We start from the raw sequence: 14,757 nt of genomic DNA on the forward strand, positions 1-14,757 counted from the left end.
TTCAGTATGAACAGGGGCGGAGCCACAGGGGGGTGGGCGCTGGAGGGGCTGGGGGGGCTCAGCCCCCCCTGAAATTTTGGGAAAGTCGGTAATCGGGATAACCGGATATCCGGCTGCTGCAAAATGCTGCAGGCTGCCACCTTGTGCTGCCACCTCGTGCTGCCCTGCAGGCTGCCACCTTGTGTTGCCCTGCAGGCTGCCACCTTGTGTGCTGCCCTGCAGGCTGCCACCTCGTGCTGCCCTGCAGGCTGCCACCTTGTGTTCCCCCTCAGGCTGCCACCTTGTGTGCTGCCCTGCAGGCTGCCACCTTGTGCTGCCCTGCAGGCTGCCACCTCGTGCTGCCCTGCAGGCTGCCACCTTGTGATCCCACCTTGTGTGCTGCCCTGCAGGCTGCTACCTTGTGCTGCCCTGCAGGTTGTCACCTTGTGCTGCCCTGCAGGCTGCCACCTTGTGATCCCACCTTGTGTGCTGCCCTGCAGGCTGCCACCTTGTGCTGCCCTGCAGGTTGCCACCTTGTGCTGGCCTGCAGGCTGCGACCTCGTGTGCTGCCCTGCAGGCTGCCACCTCGTGCTGCCCTGCAGGCTGCCACCTCGTGATGCCACCTTGTGTGCTGCTCTGCAGGCTGCCACCTCGTGCTGCCCTGCAGGCTGCTTGAGCGGCAGCCTTTAGAACTTATCGAACTTATTAGCCGCATCAGCGGCTCCGACCTATTAATAAACTCCACGTTCAAATCCAATAAAATTTGTTTTATACATTTGTGGCGCCCATTGGAAAACATTACACTGAATATCTCAGAATATTGAAGTCAGCCCTCCCCCCCCAAAGTCAAAATCCTGGCTCCGCCCCTGAGTATGAATATGCGAGATGTAACGATTGGCGCTCGCCAATAATCCGGCACTGTGGAGGCAGCGAGGGTTGGTGGCTCGGACAAATGACATGAACATCTAGGTGTAATACCCTTACTCGTCAGCAGAATGCGGTACAGCAAAGTGTGAACTGATATCATCTGTCCCTTCTGTGTGGGATAGAGTGCTGCTCCCTCGCATGCGTGGCTTTTCTCTGTGGATTGAGCCCAAAATCGGAAGCGATATAAAAGTCACGTCCACGCTTTTCCAGGGGAAACGTGGTGTCACGTTGCATCGGATGAGGTCGCTCTTGTTAGCATGAAGACAATTGACGTTCGTACACCATGAATATTAATCCGAAATAGATCCAAAATTGTCCTTAAAAATACTCATTTTTAAAATCCAAACTCACCCATAGTTCGTACTGGCTGCTGAGGGCTCCTTTGCCATTCGAATCAATTTCTTATCTCCTCTTGCCACCCCCTCCCCTCTGTCCTCCATCCCGACCTCACACGTCGGTTGTTGATTATTGCCTCCTGCTCTAGGTATCAGTGAGGAGTCCACACGTTCCAATCTTGCTCCTCCTATTGGTGTATCGACCTCGCTGGCACCGCCGTTTGGCAAGCTCACTCGCCACCCTACGCCGTGCCTCCGCCACGTTAACAGCCAGCCCCATAATTCCTGCTTGTTCCATAAACTCTCATTAGCGGGCCCTCTCATCCGTCTTCGTCTCTCTCTCTCTCTGCTGTCGGAAACGCGTGACACAGTTTGCACTGTGCAAAAAAAATGTAAACTATGTGTTGAAGGTACATTTAAAAGTGACATATGTGAAAATATACTTACGTGTATACAAACACAAATGTGGGGGTATAAACCTGTAATGACATTGTACCAGGCTGCGATTTCTCCCCGTGTTAATTCTGCGGACACAGGCATCTTTAACAATTTCCATATTGCGCAATTGGCTCTGTACGGTGCGAAAGAAGTTCAACATACATACAATCTGTGGTTTGTCTATTAGAATCACGTCAGTAGCATTCATCATTTGTCAATGTGGGCTACTCCAGATTCCTTCTTTTTAGAAAGCGGTTGTTTCCATTTTTCTCGTTTGTATTTTTTTCTGGCTGCGAACTCGAGCAGACGCTCGCCTCTGCCATTCCTCACTCCAATGCCAATCCTACGAATCATCTTCTCAACCCGCGCACCCTCTACTTACGTTTACGTTAAAGTCGCCGCACGAGCGTGGAAGAGGAGGACAAAACACCACCTCGAGGGGCTCTCTGGAGCCCTCCGCAGTGGAGGCCCCTTCTGCCAGGAGTGGCGCAAGCAACCAATTCCAAGCACTTCACCTGTACCTTTACCATACCACAATGCCAAAAAAATAAAAAAACGATATTCAATATATAAAGGGAGGGGGGGAAATATGATACGGGGAGGACAAAAGGAAAGCGGCTAAGAACGGAGAGGCACATTCAAACGCGTCGAGTTGATGGATGGAATGGGCCGCAGCCCCTGCTGAGTGTCGCAGTTATCGATCGGGACGCTGGAGAGCGATCTCTGTGTGGAGCGGCGCTGTCCACTCGCAGGGACTGCTGCGCACGCCACTTGCCCGACGAGCGCCTATGCCGCGTTGCGCTCAGCGGGCAGAATGACAGGCGCATCACGCCCGCGTCTCTCCCGTGGTCTGGCCGAGCCACGATCCACCTCGCTCCCGCACACGAGCCGATTCCGATCGGCGACGTGCGGAGCGAAAGAGGTTCAACACACGTGCGTAACATTTCGTCGCTCCATCTCCGCCGCGGTGGTCGCCGTCGGCCTCTCCCGGTTTCGTGTTTCTCTCCTTTGGCTGCGGTTGCATCTCCAGGCTTGTCCGTCGGGCCTTCTAGCTCGCTTACCACAGTCCTCTACACTCAAATATAACTCCCATGACTAACACAGAATGTGGGCTTCGTCCATCCTGCAATGGATTAAGTATTGTCTGGAAAGTAAATATTTGCATTATAAATATATATTTACATTATAAATATATACTCTGTGGTTCTTTCGGTAAAGTCACGTAGAAAGGAAATAAATTAAATCATAGAATACGACGTTTCGATTGCAACACAAGCAGTCGTCATCAGGTAGAAAACAAACCTAGTGAACTTTTAAATTTGAGAGAGAGAACAAAACACAGACACGGAGACACACAGACAGACACACAAGCAGAGAGAGGGACAACACAGAGACACAAAGAGAGACACACAACATAGACACACAGAGGATATAAATATATAGATAGATAGATACGACCCTTCTTCATAGGTGCTCCCTAACAGCACTTGCCCCAAGAGTCTGTTACGGCTATAAGGGGGGGGTGGATCTTTGTCTTGTTGCGAATACGTACGGGTTGTGTGTGGTCTGATGGCCCGCGTACGCGTCGACACATTTAACATCACAATCAACGGAGCAATTAATGCACCGCAGAGCCCCGTTCCATTCCACGCGTGGCGAAAAGCAGGATGCACTCGCTCTGGCAGCCTTTGGCGATTCGATAGGTGAACTCATAATCACAGTGCTATTCTTCACGACGGGTTTTAATGGGTCTCATTTGGCCAGCCGACAGACCTGCCGTATGGGACGTCTGGTCGCATACGTAATGAGAGAGGTCTCATCGCACTTCAGCCAGACAATCTGGAATGCATTCAAATTCACTTCGTACACCGATGAATAAAATTCGCCGCAGTGCATCCATCATATGACACCACGCGGCACCAAACCTCACCCACCAAGAATCTTTAAGACTCTCTCTGTAAACATCAATACCTGCATTATCTAGTTATTTCCTATGATAGCAAACGACAACAGAAACTCTGTTGTGATTGGTTCTAACTAACTTTCTATTTAAAGTACAAATTCAACGAAGCAGCAACTTGATTGCTATTGTAGGACTTGGTGTAAATCATAATTAAACATCCATCATGTTCATTATCAAGCCGATGACCAAATCACTCTCAATAACGCACGATCTTATCAGAGATCTCAGAAGCTAAGAAAGATTTGAGCATGTGATATATTCCATACAAAATCACATCCGTCTTCTTTGGTTCTTTCGGTAAAGTCACGCAGAATGAGAATAAAATAATAAAATAAAACAATGAAATTCTCACGACGTTTCGGCCACAACACAAGTAGCCGTCCTCAGGTGAAGAAACAGGACTGTCCAGAAGACAGTCCTGTCTTTATTTTATTATTTTATTCTCATCCTGCGTGACTTTACCGAAAGAACCAAAGAAGATGAATCCTTGCAGTCACGAAAGCTTTAAATCGAGAATCACATCCATTTGGCAAAATCTGTGGCGCTTTTTGTACCCGCAAGTCATTTGTAATAAAGCGAACTGCCCTACATAAGTGTGACACCTGGACAACTTTCGATATTTTTTTTTGACAAATGGCCATGATTGGCATTCAGAACGGGACTCGGACACAAAGGGGCACTCTGTGCAAACACACCCACGATTGACTCCCGTCTCGCCCCGGGGTAACGATTTCCCCATCGGCTGCCGTCGATAGACACACAGGGGGCAGTGAAACGTTCCCGTTTCTTCCCTCAGTGGACAAGAAGTCAATTGCGATGCTTCCAATCTTAAAATCCCCCCCGCCTCCCCCACCCAAAAGAAATCCAATCGAAGTCGTCAGTTTGTTTTCTACACATTAAGGCCTAGCCCCGTGGGCCATGCGTCATTTATGTCGCAGCCTCAAATAAATAAATAAAACGCAGCAAAATTTTTACTGTTTAAAGAGAAATAAAGAAATTATCCAAGAATGTGTGTCCCGCACGTGATGTCACTCCACATGAGCACCCCACCCCCCATTAATAATCGTGAACGGGTGACGTCACTACACATGCCGCACCCCTCCCCAATAAACCATGAGGGGTGACGTCACTCCACATGGGGCAACCCCCCTCATTAGTAATCATGAGTCGAACAATTTTTCTATTTAATATATTTTTTAGATTTACTGCAATATACACCCGTCCTTGGACAGGCAACAAGCTAGTTTAGAAATAAATAACGTTGACTTTGGCTGTCAAAGGAGAGAACACGCCCGTGATGACATCTGCCCTCCGTGGAAACGAGATAATATCAGCTTGATTTTAAGCTTTCGTGACTGCAGGAATTACTCGTTGGTTCTTTCGGTAAAGTAATGTAGAAATAAAATAAATAATAGAATACACGACGTTTCCATTGCAACACAAGCAACCGTCATCAAGTGTGAAAGAATGTAAGTTAGGAGAGAGACACACATACAGAGAGACAAACACAGACACGGAGAGGAACAAACACAAAAAAAGAGACAGAGAGAGAGACACAGAGAGAAAGAGACACACAGAGAGAGAGACACACACACGGGGGAGAGACACACAGAGAGACACACAGAGACACACAGAGAGAGACACAGAGAGAGAAAGAGACACATACAGAGAGACAAACACAGACACGGAGAGAAACAAACACAGAGAGACACACAGAGACACAGAGAGAGAGACACACACAGAGAGAGACACACACAGAGAGAGACACAGAGAGAGAGACACAGAGAAAGAGAGAGACACACAGAGAGAGAGACAGAGAAAGAGACATACAGAGAGACAAACACAGACACGGAGAGAAACAAACACACAGAGAGACACACAGAAAGAGAGAGACACAGAGAGAGACACAGAGATACACACACACAGAGATACATAGAAAGAGAGAGACACACAGAGAGAGACACAGCGAAAGAGACACAGAAAGAGAGAGACACACACAGAGAGAGAGACACACAGAGAGAGAAACACACACACACAGAGACAGAGAGAGACACACACACACAGAGACACACACAGAGAGATACACACAGAGAGACACTATATAATGCCTCGCCACAGAGGCATTGTTTCTCTGTGTCGTTGTGTATGTCTCTCTGTGTCTGTGTGTGTGTCTGTCCCCCGTGTGTGTGTGTCTCTCTGTGTGTCTCTCTCTCTCTCTGTGTCTCTGTGTATGTCTCTCTGTGTGTCTCTCCCCCGTGTGTGTGTCTCTCTCTCTCTCTGTGTCTCTCTCTGTGTCTCTCTGTGTCTGTCCCCCGTGTGTGTGTGTCTCTCTCTGTGTGTCTCTCTCTCTGTGTCTCTGTGTATGTCTCTCTGTATGTCTCTGTCTCTCCCCCGTGTGTGTGTCTCTCCTCTCTCTGTGTCTCTCTCTGTTTATCTCTCTCTGTGTGTGTCTCTCTCCGTGTCTGTGTTTGCATTCTTTCACACCTGATGGCGGTTGCTTGTGTTGCAATCGAAATGTCATGTATTCTATATTTTATTTTATTTCTACGTGACTTTGCCGAAAGAATCAAAGAGTAATATCAGCGTGTATGCAGGTGAAAGATGGATTGCTACATCTGTAGTGTACGATTTCACTCGGACAACTTCTGTCTTTCTTCGAACACCGCTTTATTTACAACTCTCAGCATGTCCTCCACCTTCCACAGTATCCAGGTCGCCACGGCTCGCTCGCCGTGATTCACTCGACTCGCTCGCCACCTTTGTCTCTCCACTCCCCACGATTACTTCGCTTACTCCTTGTTAACTTCTTGTCTCCGCTCTCTGCTATCACCGTCACTATGCTCACTCCAAGCTCCGTCTCTAACTGCGTCTCCCACTCAGCGACTCCGCACACAGCGTCTTCGCACACAGTGTCTTCTCACACAGCCACTTCGCACACAGCGACTTCGCACGCAGCGTCTTCGCACGCAGCGTCTTCGCACACAGCGACTCCGCACACAGCGTCTTCTCACACAGCGTCTTCTCACACAGCGACTTCGCACACAGTGTCTTCTCACACAGCGACTTCGCACACAGCGACTCTGCACACAGCGTCTTCGCACACAGCGACTCCGCACACAGCGTCTTCGCACACAGCGACTCCGCACACAGCGACTCCGCACACAGTGTCTTCTCACACAGCGTCTTCTCACACAGCGACTCCGCACACAGCGACTTCGCACACAGCGTCTTCTCACACAGCGTCTTCTCACACAGCGACTCCGCACGCAGCGACTCTGCACACAGCGACTCCGCACGCAGCGACTTCGCACGCAGCGACTTCTCACACAGCGACTTCGCACACAGCGACTTCGCACACAGCGATTTCTCACACAGCGTCTTCTCACACAGCGACTCCGCACACAGCGTCTCCCACTCAGCGACTCCGCACACAGCGTCTTCGCACGCAGCGACTTCGCACACAGCGTCTTCTCACACAGCGACTTCGCACACAGCGACTCCGCACACAGCGACTTCGCACACAGCGACTCCGCACACAGCGACTTCGCACACAGCGTCTTCTCACACAGCGACTCCGCACACAGCGACTTCGCACACAGCGACTTCGCACACAGCGACTCCGCACACAGCGACTTCGCACACAGCGACTTCGCACACAGCGACTCCGCACACAGCGACTTCGCACACAGCGTCTTCGCACACAGCGACTCCGCACACAGCGACTTCGCACACAGCGACTTCGCACACAGCGACTCCGCACACAGCGACTTCGCACACAGCGACTTCGCACACAGCGACTCCGCACACAGCGACTTCGCACACAGCGACTCCGCACACAGCGACTTCGCACGCAGCGACTCCGCACACAGCGACTCCGCACACAGCGACTTCGCACACAGCGTCTTCTCACACAGCGACTTCACACACAGCGATTTCTCACACAGCGTCTTCTCACACAGCGACTTCGCACACAGTGTCTTCTCACACAGCGACTCCGCACGCAGCGACTTCGCACGCAGCGTCTTCTCACACAGCGACTTCGCACACAGCGATTTCTCACACAGCGTCTTCTCACACAGCGACTCCGCACGCAGCGACTTCGCACGCAGCGTCTTCGCACGCAGCGTCTTTGCACTCTGCAACTCCAACCTCCAACTCTTCACTCCAGCTCCCCTAAGCTCTCCAACTTCAACCCATCTCCAAGCTCAACTCCTTCAACTCAACTCCAAGCTCTCCACCATTCAACCCATCTCCAAGCTCAACTCCCTTCAACTCAACTCCCCCCTGTTGACTCCGACTCCCGCTCTTATACCCGCTCTCATTACACCCCCAATTAATTAACCCGCGTCCCAACGGCACTCCGCGTGACCGTCACGTGTTTCTCCTCCAGACCTTTGGACGCCTCTCCAGCCCCGGCAACAGCACCAACCAATCACAGCCGTCCACGGCTACCCCAGCTTAATTGCCCCAACATAACCTGCACTGTATTTGCCTTCACTACAGGCTGACCCAAGATAACCCGTACTGTCTGTGTGATCATGTAATCACGCTGTTTCCACAACGCACCTTCGTACTCCACTACATCACCCCCCCCGTGATAAAAAAAATCTAGCCGTCCCAGCTACGACGACACTTCGACCTCTGGGTAGTGGAATACCTCGGACATAACAATGAACAACCACATAACAACAACACCAACGCATCACAGAAACATATGTACAACAGCCATACGAGGCGTAAAAGTCAATAGAAAGTTCTTCATCGGGAGCAAGTTCCAGCGGCCAGTCTTCAACGAGTCCGCATGGCCGAGCACCCAGGGGAGGCAAGCAGCGCTCCACTCCCGCCTTCAAGTCCACATCCTGCCAGGACAACCGGCGACTCCAAGGGCGGCAGGCGCAGGAATCCTGTGACGAGAGAAACCAACCCTCCTGAGGCATCACTCGACGAATACTCGCCTCGGCTCGTCGGACACAACAGTCACCTGGCCCAGGGAAGTGGAGATGATCAATTCCGCCCGGCGGAAGGAACCAAAATACACATTTTACAATCAGCCCAAAATCCCACAATACGCATGCACACACACAATGGCGGCCGCATGCTTGGACGGCAATGCCGCAATCCCCGCGCACCCGCATATCTCCACGGTTCTCCCCGCACTCCCATCCCAGTATACTCCTCTGGGAATCATGACAGACAGCGCATTTCACACCCGCCGGAGCCTCTGCGCGTCGCCGGCGTTCATCGCACGAATTGGCCGTAGCAGGGGAATTTTAAACCAATGTTTCTCCAAGACTCACGTTTCCGCAATCAGCTGCCCCAACCGAGTTGAGAAGACACATCGTTACCTTGCTGTACAACATGCACCCTGATAACTGAGGGATACAACTCCAGCCGACTGTTTCAATGCACCTCGGAGTCTCAAACTCCAGGCCGCCTGGGTGAGCCTACAGCTCCATCGTATAGCTTCAGACGCACCACGGAGGGCCTCAACCTCCGGGCCATCAGGTCAAACCATCATCCATCGCATGACGGGACCACACTCCAGTGTTAGACACACAACACTTACTGGGCCATCCTGGTCAGGATCTGCGCCCCAAGAGATTTGACAGCCAGCTCAATACCAAATCAATGGCAGCATGTCACCATCTCCAATGTCGAACAAGCACGCACAATTTGCGACGATCTCAATATCCAACGGTCACCACAATACACTTCACATCCCGCATTAGTACCCATTATGTCAGATACTCGCATTGCAGCACACAGCTGTACCAACCGAGTTGAGAGCAAAAACTACTTTACACAATCACGCGAATCGCCGAATGAGGTAATACAGTACACGCAGCATATACAGTCCAATACAATCTATATCTTGGCAACAATAACGATCAAAGTTCCATACGGTCTGTACCTTGGCAACAATAACGATCAAAGTTTATCACGGTCACACGTAACTAATCGCAAGCGAAGCTCCATACTGCACATACAATAACAATCGCGAATCATTAACACGGCAACCCACAGGATATTTAAAGGGCCTCGGGGCACTTGACACACACGGGAGGTGCGGCTCCGTTGTCGACGTTTCCCGGCGGCGCGAGAACGGCAGCGGGCTGGCTTAGCCCCGTCGGCAACGCTCGTTCCGCCCGCTGGGGGAGCGGCACCCACTTGCCCCGATGCGGCAATCACGTTCTTCTTCTTGGCCGATGTCTTCTTTGACATCTCGGCGTGGTTCGTAGTCACTCTGACACCAAATGTAGTGTTCGATTTCACTCGGACAACTTCTGTCTTTCTTTACAACTCTCAGCATGTCCTCCACCTTCCACGGTATCCTGGTCGCCACGGCTCGCTCGCCGTGCTTCACTCGACTCGCTCGCCACCTTTGTCTCTCCACTCCCCACGATTACTTCGCTTACTCCTTGTTAACTTCTTGTTTCCGCTCTCCGCTATCACCGTCACTATGCTCACTCCACTGCTAACTGCTTCGTCTCTGTTCACCGCTATCACCGTCACTATGCTCACTCCAAGCTCCATCTCCAACTCCGTCTCCCACTCAGCGACTCCGCACTCAGCGTCTTCACACACAGCGCCTTCGCACGCAGCGTCACCACACACAGCGTCTTCACACACAGCGCCTTCGCACGCAGCGTCACCACACACAGCGTCTTCACACACAGCGCCTTCGCACGCAGCGTCACCACACACAGCGTCTTCACACACAGCGCCTTCGCACGCAGCGACTTTGCACGCAGCGTCTTCGCACACAGCGCCTTCGCACGCAGCGTCTACACACACAGCGTCTTCGCACACAGCGTCTACACACACAGCGTCTTCGCACACAGCGACTCCGCACTCAGCGTCTTCACACACAGCGTCTTCACACACAGCGTCTTCACACACAGCGCCTTCGCACACAGCGTCTTCACACACAGCGTCTTCGCACACAGCGTCTTCGCACACAGCGTCTACACACACAGCGTCTTCGCACACAGCGACTCCGCACTCAGCGTCTTCACACACAGCGTCTTCACACACAGCGTCTTCACACACAGTGTCTTTGCACACAGCGTCTTCACACACAGTGTCTTTGCACTCAGCAACTCCAACCTCCAACTCTTCACTCCAGCTCCCCTAAGCCCTCCAACTTCAACCGATCTCCAAGCTCGACTCCTTCAACTCAACTCCCCTCTGTTGACTCCGACTCCCGCTCTTATACCCGCTCTCATTAGACCCCCAATTAATTAACCCGCGTCCCAACGGCACTCTGCGTGACCGTCACGTGTTTCTCCTCCAGACCTTTAGACGCCTCTCCAGCCCCGGCAACAGCACCAACCAATCACAGCCGTCCACGGCTACCCCAGCTTAATTGCCCCAACATAACCTGCACTGTATTTGCCTTCACTACAGGCTGACCCAAGATAACCCGTACTGTCTGTGTGATCATGTAATCACGCTGTTTCCACAACGCACCTTCGTACTCCACTACACATCAATGTGGGGAGCGGTGGCGTTGCGGTTAGCGCGCGCTGTGCTACGAACCTGGCGACCCTGGTTCGATTCCCGCTCGGGGCCAACACCAGTGACGATTATCTGAACCGGTCCTGGGCCTCCCCTAGGTCTGCTCAGCCTCAAATGAGTACCTGGTGCGGTGTGTAAGCATTGCAACTGGGGAGACAAAGGCGATCGGGCGTGGTGCTGGCCACCCACCCCCTCGTGTGCCGTTCCGGCCTTCCCTCATCGGCCCCTTTCCCCCCTCCTTTGGACCTACCTCTGGTGGTAGCAGCCACTCCACCACTTCCTAGTGCGCCTCGCCGGCTGGTAATAGATGGTCGCTAACAGCACTTGCCTCAACAGTCTGTGAAAGACAACACGGGGGCGGGCATTCGATACGTGTGTGTGTGCCAATGTGCACGCGCGTGTGTGTTGTACACCTCAGCGTGATGCGCAGCAGAGACACTGAATTCTATTTTACATCATCCCTCTCGAACGGCGCCAAAGCCACTCAAGAGCCTCTGTGGCTCATTACGCTGCCTCTGGGAGATGAGCTCGATGTCCGAGCCAGGCGTCTTGCTGACTCCAAGAAAGGCACGCGCCACGTGTGTGTGTATATATATAGTATGTACCATCAATTGCCGATGACATAAATTGCCTAAGACCTAGAATGCACCCGAGTTCGGTTTTGAGCCTGGGTAGTGCCTGCATGAATCTTGGATGGTGCATCGTTTCAACCCCGAGTGATTATGTAATGCGCCAAGGAACGTGGTGGGGGGGGGGAGGCAGGAGAAGGGGAAATGGCGATATTCAAGTCTGTGCCCACGTTTAAGGTAAATCAGATTCACAATGGAACGAGACACGACCTGCCTTAGCAGCTCTAAGATCAGAGATAACATATACCATTCTCTCAGCGGGGACCTCACCCATCGCTCATCATGACCCAATATGCCTTACATCATCGTCGCCATCATCATCATCATCAGGCGAGCGGTAACATAATGGCTAGCGAACCCGCGCGATGTTCCCAGTAACGCGAGCTTACTTCCCGGTCACGGCTACCACCAGCGACGAGTGATATCGGAATTCTGAACGAGTCCTGGGATCCCACGGAAACTCGTCTCCCCGCTGTGCTGGGAAACTGGTCACCCGAGTTCGATTCCCGGCCACGGCTCAACATCAGTGGCGAGTGATATCCGAAACCGGTCGTGGTTCCCCAACCCCCCCCCCCCCCGATTCACCAACCTGCACTGACCTGCGTGGGTGAAGCATGGTCAAACAATGCACCACGACTGACGCAGCAGGAGAAAGCCATGAACCAGCAGTGGATTGTCAGAGTGGTGTACGTGAACAGGTTTTACCTTGTGGGCGGTCAGAACAGGCGTGATCAGAACAGGGTGGCTCGCGGATTTTTTTTTTACGTTGTCTTATCGGCGAGAAATCGTAATTCTTTGCAAGTGCTCTGTAAACACAGCTGACACTGAAACTGATAAATTCATTGCAGTGATGTTTTGGCTACTAGCGCCCCAATGCCACGTTCACGCCGCACCTCCGGTTAGCGCAGTTGGGCTACGTGCGGTGAGTGCGAAATCAGTTCAACCTACATACATTCAGTGAGGGAAAAAAGTATTTGATCCCCTGCTGATTTTGTACGTTTGCCCACTGACAAAGAAATTATCAATCTATAATTTAAATGGTAGGTTTATTTGAACAGTGAGAGACAGAATAACAACAAAAAAATCCAGAAAAACGCATGTCAAAAATGTTATAAATTTATTTGCATTTTAATGACGGAAATAAGTATTTGACCCCTCTGCAAAACATGACTTAGTACTTGGTGGCAAAACCCTTGTTGGCAATCACAGAGGTCAGACGTTTTTTGTAGTTGGCCACCAGGTTTGCACACATCTCAGGAGGGATTTTGTCCCACTCCTCTTTGCAGATCTTCTCCAAGTCATTAAGGTTTCGAGGCTGACGTTTGGCAACTCGAACCTTCGGCTCCCTCCACAGATTTTCTATGGGATTAAGGTCTGGAGACTGGCTAGGCCACTCCAGGACCTTAATGTGCTTCTTCTTGAGCCACTCCTTTGTTGCCTTGGCCGTGTGTTTTGGGTCATTGTCATGCTGGAATACCCATCCACGACCCATTTTCAATGCCCTGGCTGAGGGAAGGAGGTTCTCACCCAAGATTTGACGGTACATGGCCCCGTCGATGGTCCCTTTGATGCGGTGAAGTTGTCCTGTCCCCTTAGCAGAAAAACACCCCCAAAGCATAATGTTTCCACCTCCATGTTTGACGGTGGGGATGGTGTTCTTGGGGTTATAGGCAGTATTCCTCCTCCTCCAAACACGGCGAGTTGAGTTGATGCCAAAGAGCTCCATTTTGGTCTCATCTGACCACAACACTTTCACCCAGTTGTCCTCTGAATCATTCAGATGTTCATTGGCAAACTTCAGACGGGCATGTATATGTGCTTTCTTGAGCAGGGGGACCTTGCGGGCGCTGCAGGATTTCAGTCCTTCACGGCGTAGTGTGTTACCAATTGTTTTCTTGGTGACTATGGTCCCAGCTGCCTTGAGATCATTGACAAGATCCTCCCGTGTAGTTCTGGGCTGATTCCTCACCGTTCTCATGATCATTGCAACTCCACGAGGTGAGATCTTGCATGGAGCCCCAGGCCGAGGGAGATTGACAGTTCTTTTGTGTTTCTTCCATTTGCGAATAATCACACCAACTGTTGTCACCTTCTCACCAAGCTGCTTGGCAATGGTCTTGTAGCACATTCCAGCCTTGTGTAGGTCTACAATCTTGTCCCTGACATCCTTGGAGAGCTCTTTGGTCTTGGCCATGGTGGAGAGTTTGGAATCTGATTGATTGATTGATTGCTTCTGTGGACAGGTGTCTTTTATATAGGTAACAAACCGAGATTAGGAGCACTCCCTTTTAGAGTGTGCTCCTAATCTCAGCTCGTTACCTGTATAAAAGACACCTGGGAGCCAGAAATCTTTCTGATTGAGAGGGGGCCAAATACATATTTCCCTCATTAAAATGCAAATCAATTTATAACATTTTTGACATGCCTTTTTCTGGATTTTGTTGTTATTCTGTCTCTCACTGTTCAAATAAACCTACCATTAAAATTATAGGATGATCATTTCTTTGTCAGTGGGCAAACATACAAAATCAGCATGGAATCAAATACTTGTTTCCCTCACTGTACATACCGATGCAGCTTGCTCACTCACTCATCTGCACGGTGGAATGTTCGGAATTCGGGTGTGTGTAAACATAGCGTGAGTAAGCATCTTCCTATTCTTTCAGGTGTACGTGTACAAGAAGTGCCCACGGGTTTCCATTGTCAATCCACCGCTGGTTGAACGCCTCCTCCCCGCGCCGTGCCAATCATCGTGGGTTGTGTGGCCGCACTTCACCACGCTGGTCATTGGTGCAGATTGCTGAAGGTGTGGAGTATGGGGGGGCAGAGAGAGAGATTTTGCTGCACTGTCCGTCTGCTGCGCTACGCGTATCTCCGCAGCCGATAACAACCTGTTGTGCACGGCGATGGCTCATCCATGCACTGGCCAGGCTCGAGCGTACGATGTCTTTCAACCACCATCATCTTA

Source organism: Petromyzon marinus, chromosome 33 (genome assembly GCF_048934315.1).
Source record: "Petromyzon marinus isolate PM22_M1 ecotype Great Lakes invasive population chromosome 33, UKy_Petmar_22M1.pri1.0, whole genome shotgun sequence".
NCBI classification, from domain to species: Eukaryota; Metazoa; Chordata; class Hyperoartia; order Petromyzontiformes; family Petromyzontidae; genus Petromyzon; species Petromyzon marinus.